Source organism: Podarcis gaigeae (assembly GCF_964106915.1).
Source record: "Podarcis gaigeae genome assembly, chromosome: 11".
In the NCBI taxonomy this organism is placed as follows: domain Eukaryota; kingdom Metazoa; phylum Chordata; class Lepidosauria; order Squamata; family Lacertidae; genus Podarcis; species Podarcis gaigeae.
In genome coordinates this window covers 29,836,832-29,849,672 of record NC_139687.1, presented here as the reverse complement: position 1 = coordinate 29,849,672, position 12,841 = coordinate 29,836,832, and the positions used below count along the sequence as shown (strand labels likewise).

At 40.7% G+C, this 12,841-nt stretch overlaps 1 long non-coding RNA gene across 4 annotated transcripts in view; it reads left to right on the top strand.

Moving 5' to 3' along the window:
- LOC310827376 overlaps positions 1-12,841 on the top strand; it is a 481,425-nt gene that overhangs the window by 146,692 nt on the left and 321,892 nt on the right. The gene's annotated exons all lie outside the window — the stretch shown is intronic.

Sequence of the window (12,841 nt, the reverse complement as noted above, 5' to 3'; positions counted from 1 at the left end):
AGGAAGTTTGGGTTCTAACATGAGGGTGGGCATAGTTAAGAGACTGTCAAGAAAACAGGCTTGCTTTAGCAGTTTTATTTCTCTTACGTACTTACTAAATTGCTATCAACCTAAATGACAGCTCAGTTAAATTACAATGCTTGGATTTAACCCCATTTAGTAATGGAGAAGTCAATGAGATCAAATAGGCTTAAAACCATTGTGGGGGAAAGCTGCATGCCTTCTGGATTATAAATACTGAGAAATGAAAATAACATTAACATGACATTCAACAAATATAAGATTACTCAATATTGCTGCTGTTATAGTTTTGCAGCAACTTTTTGTGAGCTCCTGCTTTTGATGCAGAAGTTGGAATCTCTAAAGGTCCTTGAACAAATAGTTACACTTCCATTATTTAATTCAGTCTTGTGGCTGTTCTCTGGGCTGGGACGTGAGCAGCAACATGAGGTAAGAATTGTGCTGGTAACCAGGAGCCATTGGCTCAGTCAGCAGACAGGACTGAAAGTTAAGTCAAAAACCATGGTCAAAGCAAGTGGCAGGACTGAAGAGCAAATTAAAACTGGAGGGAGAAAGCCAGGTCAGGACCCAAGAATACAGGAGCATGGTATCATTCAGGAAAACCTTGTTGCTCAATCAAGGTTCAGCTGGAACCGGAAGACCTCTTACACACCTTTCTGAATCAGAGAAGCCGGTGGCCTGCCAGGATGGGCAACATCAGTTCAGTGTTTGAGAAGGTACTTTACTAAGAAGTTTCCACCTGCAGTTCAAAGGTTCATCACTCAAATCCAGCATGTTCTTAGCTGTTTGCAGTTAGTCTTTCCCCACCCTACAGCCCTGTGTTGTTTTTACGTGAAAGGGCTTCATCTTTGCTTGTTCCTTATCAGGGTCCCCGGGTGAACATGATGTCAACATGTCAGCAAATCACATTTGACTATGTAAAGACATCACCAAGAAGGAAAGCAGTCTCATTGCCCATGCAATCTATCTGATATTTAATATCTCGCTTCACTACAGTAGTGATTTCTTAACTTGACAGCACTGTGCTGCAAGAAACCCACCCTAATCTAGCTCTAGTTATACATAGTTATGTATATCGTGTGGAGGAAGTATGTGGATGGCAATGCACCCTTGCACCCATCTAAATGCACATTTCATTTAAAGAAATGAAACATGGATAGGTTATAGTTTGATTCAGAGGCTATCCCTCAGCACTGCTATACTTTTAGTGGAACACATATGCAGATGTGTCTCCCTAATCCTCCCCCAGTTAATTAACTAAAAGTGGTTGGATTGAGGTGAAGGTGCATTGATCTGACTGCCTATGCAAAAGGGATGTCTCCTCACTTTCTTCCCAACATTTGCCTCTTTGCAGCCAAGGGTGAAAACACTTTTGAACTACATTGCATTTTTCAGTCAGGAGAAGTTTTCCAGATATTTTCATCTTTGTATTACAAGTAGCGAAGAAACAAGGTGGGATAGCTTGGGCCGAATGGGTTTGATCGCTCCAGGCTACCTTCCAGTCTTCACTGCCACAGTCCCAAACTACCAGCCAAGTGGAAGCCTTGCTGCTCCTTGAAGTCAAATGGGCCAGTGGCTAGCATTTGGCTTGCCCCTTTAGTTCTTAATGACATTGCATAGGTGTGTGGAGGGAATGTGGGAGCAATTGACACTGCTTGACTCTCCTGTGTTGAACTTGAAGCTGTGTTTTAAGTGAGGGATGAGCAGCTTTAGTACTGCAAAATGAAAACTTGCTTGCTTGCCTCTCAAAGAATCCATCCCAATTAGGACGTAGAGCAAGTGAGAAGAGAGACCCCATGCATACTAGTGGACAACACACCCCTCCTTTGGACTGTCAGCACAGCCAATGAGCCCAAGAACAGGGCATAACAGAAACTGCCTTGAATGCATGGATGATTTGATGTGCAAGAGGATCTGAAGCACCTCTGGAATGTCCTGAAAGACAGGATGATGCATTGGTGATAAGTAGCTTTAAGTAACATTGTTGATGGAGCTGCTACCTATTTTATTGTGACTAAAGGCAGCAGCATCACTTCAATTGACTGTAGCAGTGCAGGTCACAATCCTAAACCGAAGACCCTTTCAACATCTCAGAGGCTCTCACTGTGTTAGACGCTTTGTTTTCCTAAACGGATTGGCTTTTATTTTTTAAAATCTTTTCTGAAGTGACACATTAGTGGTAGAGCTAAGTGGCAGAACTAGACACAGGCATCCTGGAAAAGGGCAGGCATGATGGAAAAGGTGGCTGGCTAGCTCAAGGTTTTCAAAGGCAGCTGCTTTTCCTGGCATTCTGAGAGCGGAAGAGCACCTGTGAATTGTCAACACTGTGACTGCACTTTCCCCATTAAATCTCTGCACCGGTGTGTAAATACTTCAGAATCAACTAGGTTAGGAATACATTATGCTGTGCCTTGCTTCTATTCATTTCTCTCACAGTCAGAAATGACCTCGTGCTTGGTAGGCTTTGTTTTGTGGCTGCCTGGAAAATGTGACAGTATTCATTTGCTTACAGGCGCAAAAATGACTGATTGTTTCCTCATAGTCAACATAAAAACCAATGGGAAATCCGAACCGAGGTAATAAGTACCTTTGGTGTTTTACTGTTTTGTGTTATAAGTGAGAGGAGGTTAATGACAGAAGCTTTCGAAACCCAGGACGGCACATGCTTGCGCTCTCACACACAACTTTGATTGGTCTGTTAGAAAGTCATCAATTCATACTTAACCGAAATGTCATGTTTTCCCTCTCACAAAACCCGAGCTATTTTGTGGAATTGTCTCTCCAAGTTTAATGCGCAGGAGGCTAATAGTTAACAGTAAACATTTTCTTTTTTTCCCAGAGCATTTTTCTGTTGAAAGAGCAAAGCATTACAGTAGACCGGATGTTTTAGGTCATTTATTTTGTTTTTGCTCTGGGTCATTTTACAAAAGCACGTCTGCTCTTTAGCGTTAAAATGAGAGCCATTCTTACTCCCCAGATATTACCCAGAAGCACTTGGAGGCTCTTAATGATTAATACCATCACAGTCCAGCCACAAACCTTTCTGGCGCAGATAATGCCAGGCAGCAAGCACGCTTGACACTTTTAATGTATAATTAAGTAGAAAAAGTCAGCACTCAGTATGCAAATTTTTCAAAATGATAAATGATGCCATCCAGCAGTAGGGATTGATTTGGTGTAAATGAAACTAATTAAGGAAATGTCAAACATAATTAATAAAACAGGTTTAAGCTGCAAAACATTGTCAATTGAATGAATGAGGAGGCACTGGCTCCCATTGTTTCTGCTTTATTTAGGGCTTGTGTTTAGCTTGTACTCTGTTCCTAAATGCACTCTCTCTACCTCACACCCTCCACTACCAATTCCCAGAGAGGGGGAAAATAAATTTGCTTGTCTCTCCACTGACTGCAGAAATTAATTGTAGAAATCTTGTCCCATCCAAGTGTTACATTCACTCACAGGACATTAACATAACTAATTTGAAAGAACCCAAATGACTGCATAATAGAGCACTGTCAGTATGCCTGACAGTCTTTGGTCATACCAAATTAGCTTGGTTTTCTAATTGAAATTTTCCCCCCTAACACACACACATACACACACACACACTTTCTCATTTTCCCCCCTCCCTCCACTATTCATTTTTGATAAGAACAAAGGTTTTATAATTTACAAAAGAGTGCTTGACCTATAATTACTAGGAGGAAATTAGGGGAGGTAGAAAAGTCAGATTTAGTCCTGGTAATGATGCTAGAGACCTTGCCCCCTCTAGGGAGCCTGAAGAATAATGGAATCTTCTATTTTTACGGGCGACCTGTGCACTGGCGCTGACTCTCACTGTGAATCCACTTTACCTTTTAGATCACTTGCTTAACACTAAAAGTGCCAGCAGAATCGCAGGCCATTATTCCAAATGTCATTCCGTGCCAAAGCCATTTCCAGTGCCCTTCCCTCCAATGAATGAATCAAAGAACATCTGCCAGTTCGCTTATCTCGTCCTTGTAAATCTTCTGTAGGAAGAGTTTAACATAACTTAATTTGGGCTCAGTTTGAGTAAAAGAGGTCACCGGGAAGTCTTTAAAAATATAGTGCTAGGATCTTAACTCTTTAAAAGAAAGGGGTTTATGCCTTAATTCTGTTTAATATGGGAAGTACATTTAGAATGAAATTACTCCCACCACCACCCCCAGTAACAAAGACTTTTTCTGTACTAATTCATCCAGCAGAAAAAAAAAATGTGCCCTTTTCTTCACGCTGGAGTTCCAGCTTCCAGCAGAGCCTTTTAAGTCAAGTAGTGAAGGTACTGGGTGGAATTACTTTTTAAAGCCTTTCTTAACAATACGTTACAGTTACAGTGCAGGAAATAGTTCCATCTACTTTCAAATGTGTTTCATCAGGAGACACCTGACGGCGAAAATTAATTGACCAAAAGACAAAACTGAAAATGAACTCTGACAATTAGCTATAGAGATTCATGATCAAAACCCAAGCCTGCAAAAGGAAGGAAGAGTACATCAGGCAAGAAAGAAAGAAAATAATGGTTTAAAATAGTTGTACACTGCATAGTACTTTTTTTGCATAGGTTGGAGATTCAACAGCACAAGTGTATGTTTATATAGCACTCCTTCAACAATTCCCTGAAACATAGCATCCCTTGGAGGTCAGGACAGTCAGAAATGAATATGAGCTCCAGTGCCAATATGTATGCCCGTGGCTCTTTTCTCATGTCACGGTGAGGCATAAACCGTGGTTTACTGTAGACCATGATTTACTGGAATGTTAGTACAAAATACTGAATAGCTCCCACTGTGTTCTTCTTTTTAGTGAACTGGGGAGCAACATATTATGAAGTTTGGTATTCTGGGTGAGCCAGCTCTTGTCCTTTGCTGCTCCCCAACAAACCATGATATTTTAATATTTTAATATTTTAAGGCTCATCACAGCTATCTGCTAATCACCCATTCCCACCACCCTTCTGAGTAATGCCCCTCCCCACCTTCTCACTATATAGAAGGGTCTGGAAACTTCTGTTTCAGTGTATCTGAAGAAGTGTGCATGCACATGAAAGCTCATACCAAGAACTAACTTAGTTGGTCTTTAAGGTGCTACTGGAAGGAATTTTTTTTTTGTTTTGACTATGGCAGACCAACACGGCTACCTATCTGTAACTGAAACCATGATTGGTAAGCAAGGTCAGTAGATGTAGACCCACTAAACAATTTTTAAAACTCAGTAAAGGCTCTTGAGATGCTGGAGTATGGTTGTTATTAATATTATTCTTAATAATAATTAAATTTATTAGTTTTTTTGCCACAGCAACTCAAAGTGACTTACAATATTTTAAGCATAACAACACATGCATACATTAAAACCACCACCACCACCACTACTACTACTACTAATAATCCCACTCAAGTAAAAAGACCAAATATAGTTAAAAGACAAAAGCACGAATAAAAAGCAATGCTTTTAGCTGGCACCTAAAGATGTGTAGCAATTGCGTCAGGGGAGAAGCTTTGGGGAGAACACCCCATAAGTGGGGAGCCAATGCTCCCCACTTCCAGACTTGCTACTTTTTGACTACATGTTTTTCAAATTTTTTTTGAATATTTCCAATTGAGGCCCTTGGTTTGAAAAAAATAATTGATATAATTTTTAAACAGTGCCCAGAGGTTTATTATGTAAAATATAATAGGATTTGATAACACAGGAGAAAAAAGGAAATGTAAAATTTTGAAAGTGTAAAGCTTAGATGGAACATGACGTTTACTAATAGTAAATGGGAAGCTATTTTTTTAAATTAAGCTATCAAGCTCTATTGCTTTAAGAGGGAATTAATTTACAGCGCAGCCACATATGTGTTTCCTTGTTGGTTTCAGTGGGGCTTACACCCAGGAAAGGGAGTATAGAATAGCAGCTTTAGGCTGCATAACTGGTATTTAAACCCAGTAACACAAAAAAAAAGTGAATGAAAATGAAATGAAATGTAAATGAAAATGAATGAAAATGAAAATGTGCATTATTTGGCACCAATATTCATATGTGGTGGGAATGCTTCAAAATCTAGTCTTATCTGCGACAAATCACAGAGGTTATTAGGTAAAACAAACTACAGTGGTACCTCGGGTTACAGATGCTTCAGGTTAGAGACTCCGCTAACCCAGAAATAGTACCTCGGGTTAAGAACTTTGCTTCAGGATAAGAACAGAAATCGTATGATGGCGGTGAGGCGGCAGCGGGAGGCTCCATTAGCTAAAGTGGTACCTCAGCTTAAGAACAGTTTCAGGTTAAGAACGGACCTCCAGAACGAATTAAGTTCTTAATAGTATACAGTGGTACCTCGGGTTATTTTAATTTATTACCTTCTCTTCTCCTTAAGGTCCAAGCTGCATATTCCAGCATTGCAGGGGGTTGGACTAGATGATCCACAGGGTACCTTTCAGCTCTACAATTCTATAATTCTATGAATCCCAAAATGAAGTGGGTACCTAATACTTGTTGGAGGCAAATTGGAATCTCCATGAGACAGGTCTAGCTGAAGCACGGACCACTGAAGGACTTAAGACCTTAACAATCCAGTCATCAGACTAATGCTGCAGACAAATGTCTGTGTCAAGGGAACAGAAAGTCTCCAAGCTTTCCATAACATCACAGTGCTAGGGTGGCTTGATGGGGAAGGAAGAGCAAACATCAAGTTGGGGGGAGGGAGCGGAGAATGAGCTCTCTTGTGAATGACAGTTCTAGCTTGTAATTGGAGGAAATATTTTTCTAGCACTCTCCAGTCACAGTGTTTTGGGAGGGAACAGCTTTGCAAGAGCAACACTTATGTCACTAAGCTTTAGAGAAATGCCAGGAAGGTGAGGTGGAAAGAGAAAAAAGGAGCTGCTTTGTGACTGACAGGTCTAGCTTGCCATCCGAGGACATGATTTATATCCAGAAAGTTATCCTTTTTAGTTCTCCCCACCCCCAAATGAGTCTTAAAGTTGCCTAGCACAAAAGTACATGGACCTATTTGTTTGCAGTTTGCCAGGTTTCTACCCAGGGACAACTCTCTTGTGTTTGCAATTTTCAGACCCCCTTGCTGTTTAAGATCTGTGGGAAACCACTGAGTGGGCTCATCTGGAGTTGTGGAATATGTTGTCAATGATATGCTAATGACACATAGCTCTACTTCTCCATTACATCTGCACATGTGGCAGTGAATGTTCTGAACCGTTCTCTGACTTTGGGAATGGGCTGGATGAGAGCCAGCAAACTGAAGCTCAATCTAAATAAGAGGCAGCATTAGTGGCTGGTTCCCTAGACCAGATGGATGGGAGGTGGCCTGCTCTTGATGGGGTTATACTCCCTCTGAAGGAGCAGGTACACAACTTTGGGTCTTCCTGGATCCATTACTGTCGCTTGTGGCTCAGGTGGCCTCAGTGGCACAGGGAGTGTCTCCTATCAGCTTTGGCTGGTGGCCCAACCTGCATCCCTATCTGGACAATAATAATCTAATTTCTGGTGTCTATGCTCTGGTAACCTCTAGGTTAGATTACCTCAACAAGTTGTACATGGGGCTGCCTCTGAAAATGGTTTAGAAACTTCAGCTCCTGCAGAATTCAGCAACCAGGTCACTCACTGGGGCAAGACAGTTCAAGCAGATGATGCCAATCCTGGCCCAGCTGAGAACTGGCTGCCAATTAGTTTACTCATAAACATGCTGGCATTAACCTATAAAGCCTTAAATTGCTCACAACCACTATACCACAATGCTGCCCCCCATGTGAACTGACCTGAACTGACCCCCTCATATGAACTGACCTCTCCCACAGAATGCGGTGATTGGTTGGGTATGTATGGGATGAAGTGATCTTTGAGGTATCTTGGTCCTAAGCTGTATCACCCCCAATCCTTCAGAACTGATTTTGAAGATGCAGGAGGGAAGGAGGCTAAAGGGGACTGTAGGGGAAGAAGTTCCATTGCATAAGCAGAGCTGCATTACTAGATTTAGTACCTTGTATCCCTTCCTGTTATCTTATTGTCAGATGAAGACCTCTTCCTTCTGCCTGGCCTTTGGAGGTTTATAATGTTGCCAACTGTTGTGCTGTGATGATGTGTTGGCTTTTTCTATTTTACTGTAGGTTGCTGGGTTTTATTATTATTGTTGTTGAAATTTGTACAATATTTTGATATAAACCGTACAATGTGCTGCAACTCCAGTTGAAAGGTCTAAAATATGATAGAGATACAGATACAGATAGATTTAGTGTCAGTCTCATTTGACCTTTGTTTATCCACTATTATTTTTTCTTTCTTTGCATGGATTTTTTAGACCAACTTATGTCAATTCGATACATCCTTTGTAGCCAAAAAGAAAGGAAAATTCACTGGGTTGGGCCAAAATTAGACTGGGTAAAGCAAGAATAATTTCAGTACTGAGGTGTGTTGAAATGTGACATAATGAGATGGAATTTTGGGGGGTTACATATTTGTGTATATAGTCATTTTGTAAAATGTAAACAACCCTTTCTAGTGTCCTCCTGGCAGAAATCAATACATACATAGTGATACAATGGAATAAAACCTTACTCACAGATAGAAGAATTATTTTGTTAGTCTGTCTTGTTAGAAGATAAGATGAAGCTATGATCTGATGTTAACTGGATCTAGTGGGCCTCCTTTGAGGCATGTTGGTTGCTTGTTCGCTTGAATATGATATTTCAAAGCTTGAATATTTCAAAATCAAATGAATAAGTAAATTTATTTATTTGTCTAAACTGACTAGAGGTTTATCTGGCACTTTAGGTATTGTTGGCAGTAAAATAATGCCATGAATCAATCAAAATGTGAAACCTTTCTCTCCACACAGGCACTAGTAGTATTTCAGATTCCTTTGAGTTAGATTCACCACACTTTTCCTTTGAACTCTACAGAATAATATCAACTGCTGTAACACTTGTATAAAAAGTGTGTCATGAATGTCACTGAATTTATGCTGTTTAGGCACCAGGGTAGCGGGGAGAAACAGTAAAAAGATGGACAAAGGGTTCTAGGAGATTCAGAGCATAATTTTAAAAAATATGTAGTAAAAAATTAAGCTCAAACTTCATATTTATAATTTATTTTAGAGAAGAATAGCTACATGGCCACATGGATTAATGCTCTGACACTTCACTTTTGAAGAAACCAAAGAGAACCAATAGAAGCAGAATGTGCAACACCCAACCAGAAGAGAAAAGGTCAGCCTTTCAATTTTCACTAAGTGGAAAGGGAATGTCATTGCCTGACTTGAGCAATAAGACATAGGCATAGCATTTCTCCCTGTATACAAGGACAGGTTGACCTTGGACAGCAGGCAGTGTTGTGGTGGTGCATTTGGTAGGGAAGAAGTGGAATCAGACCATACCTTTTTGTGGCATAGTTTTAACAAGTCAGAAGCATTTCCCACCTACTGTCCTATACAAGGGGGACTGTATAATGCTGTCAAGCAAACTGGGGAAATAATTGCACAATCTGTGCTGTGAGAGCATAAAGCCTTAAATGATATAGTGTTAACTCAGAAAAAAGTCAGTCATACTTTAATTAGGGAAATTACCTATGACTAAAATCTCACTGATTTCAATGAGACTATCCACAAATTTATACAGAAGTAATGAAGTTTACGCCCATGTAAGTGTGTGGAGGATGCAGGCTAAATGTGACTAACTTTATCTGGATTGGGGCCTGCACGCAGTAAACATTAAGTTTTAAACAGTAAATATTTAAGAGCTATTTGGAAGCCCTTACAAGAAAAAAAGAAATCTTGCATCAAGAAGGAATCTGAATTATTCCTGGATGTCAGATTGCATTTATTTGACCTTGTGGCACAGAGTTTATGAAATAATGTTATGGTCATTTCTTGGAAAACCTTACATATATTGCATGAGTAACTTGGGAGCCCAGGAAATCAGCTGCCATTAACTTCTGGCAAATGTCCAGCAGCAAAAATGAAAGGAATGAATTAATGAATTAATTGTGCAAGACAAGCATAACATCAAGGGGAAGGGCCTATCAGTTAATGGCTATGATGACAGTATACACACCTCTTTGCTTCTGCAGTCAGGAATTGGTTCCACTCAACAGACTAGATTGCAAGAAGCTTGTCCACATCCTTAGCTCTCACTAACTGAAATTCATCCAATAATATGTGACTCCAGTGAGGTGCTGGGCAGGTCCACAGACAGTACTGATCCAACAATGGTACCCAGTTTATGATAAATGTGTGTGATTTTATTCTTGAAGTGTTTGGCAGATACACCCCAGTGTGCCTCTATGCATTCCTTAATACAGTGAGCCCACCAATTATGCAAGTGTTAGGTTCTCTTAGGTTTGCACAAAGGCAAAATCACATAAAGCCAGGAACCCCCGGAACTGGCTGCCCCTGCAAAGCAGTGGGCTGCTTACTGGAGCCTGGGAAGGTTGCAGGAGGGCCTTGAGAGCTTCCCAGGCCCTCCTGCAACCTTTCCAGACCCTGGTAAGCCAGTAGGTGCCTTCCTTACTGGTCTCTGGGATACTCCCAGAAGCTAGTAAAGAAGGCATCAATATGCTTACCAGGCTTTGGGAAGGCAGTGCAAGGGCTCTGGGATGCAAATGGATCAGAAGGAATGCTCAACAAACAGGTTGTTTGGAATGGGGCCAGCACCAGATTTCAGAGGCTCTTAGCATGACACAATCAGTGGTACATCCAACAGCCACACACACTGCCAGAACTGTGCAATTATGTTTTCTCCTGCTGCTGCCCTTGCAGATTCCATAGATCCTATTGAGCCTGTAAATCTCTGAAAACCATAGATCTTAAGAATTACAAGCTAGGCTAGGTTGCAGGATAGGCCCACCCCTGAAGGAGGGTGAAGCAGTGACCTCAGGCAGAGAAGCCCCTAAGGTGGCCTCTCTCTGCCACCAGCATTGGCTCCAGTGTCTGGTGAGATCTCACCCTAAATCCACTGGCAGAATGGTGCATCAGAGTAGTACAGCACTTACTGTTTCGGCTCAAGCAGTGAAACATGATGTGCCACACCTGCTAGGCTGTGTAAATTTTAGAGATCTGTTCACTGGGGCATTACATCCGGGGTAAATTAAGATGGTTAATGGCTGCCAAGGAAGGGAAGCAACCTTGGCTCCCATTCAGTAGTGGGAAGCTTGCCCACCCATTGCTGAAACAGCCCTCCATGGGCCCAATGCGGAAACAGTGAGTGGCAGCACACCTGGGTCAAGATGGTGGGTTGTTCTGAGGCCTTTGGCCAGTGTCTAACCTGGATGATCAACTGGTGCTGGGCCTGGTTTAGGAGTGACCTGGTTAGTAGCTCTGCAGTGTCTCTGTAAGGCGTCTTTCCCATCACAGTGAACGTATCATTTCACTTGGCTTCTTATATCTGCAGAGTTTGTGATCTATCACCGAGCTATTGCCTTTCCTCTCGAGGTATGGGCTCCAGTTGGCCCACACAGCAACTGGATTTGAGCCTATGAACTCATGAGCATAACTGAAGGAGAGTCATGACTAAACAACCCTGCAGTCATGTGGGAAGGGAGTCTCTCAAGAAAGATTCCAAAAGCCAAAAATAAAACCAATTTGAGCACTCCCTTTTTCCCGCTTCTCATACTGTGTGAAAGGGCTCTTAGAAACCATAAGCAAAGGTGCTATGTTAGCAGGCAAGAACTACTTCTTTCCCCAAGATTGAGTAAAGGTTCAGCATGCTTAACAGTCTGTTGTTATTTCAATTAAATCCCACTAAATATCCATGGAGGCTCACATCCTGACCTTTATCTGTTGCAGAGTAGCACTTGGCTGTTGCACATAGAAAATTACTTCTGTAGAGGAAACATAATTAGGAAGTCATGCTGCATTGTGAATTTTCAGCTGTGTTTTAAGCATGTTTTTTGTGTAATAACAGCATCAATGAATTTGATTGAATTTTACATTTCACATTCTGACTGATTAAAAGAAATAAATTTCCCCTGCACCTCAAACAGCATTTATGTGTTGTGAAAGCAAGCATCAATCCTATCTGGAAATGACTTTTCTATAAACATTGTAAAATATCCCACACATTCTGTTCCTCTTTTTTATTCTAGGATCCAATTTAATGAAACAAAACCCCTTTTTTTCTCCCTCCGTGCTTCTTTATTCCATGACCATCATGGGAATAAAATACTAAGTACATATTCTTGACAATATTGCCTCATTCCTGTAACCATTTCTTATGAGAAATCGAAAGGCAAAGACAGTCAAAACAGGAAACACAATAGGAAAGTTTATGACGTATAAAATGAATTCTTTAAAAGAATTTTGGTTTAAAATGCCAAGGGTGAGAAGTCAACTATATACTGCACACATTACTATTTATTACCTTGCATTTGGCTGAAATTCATCTCTTTTGACAAGCAAGGATAAATCGTATTACATATTTTATAAAATATGTGAGTTGGTCCTTTTTCTTGAAGACCCTACATAGCAAACTTGCATGTACCAGATGCATACTGAGCTGCAGTAGTCTCCTCATAACCAGGAACTTCATGTAATTTTCTGCCAGCTCTATTAGGGAATAAAATGTATTTATTAAAAACATACACAATTGGTTGATTGTGTATCCAGTTCTTAGAGCACAGAGTGATGACTAAATAAAAATGGAGAAATGCAAGTTTCACTTTTGAGCAAATTTACTGCATGAAAGGTTCATTTTTTTTCCATTTCACTTAAATATCTTCAGTGCTTCTCACTGTGTATGGTTTTATTGTGATTTTTTATATATACTTGAAAGCTCATTATTTTACAGTGAGGTTACTGAACCTAGACCATAGA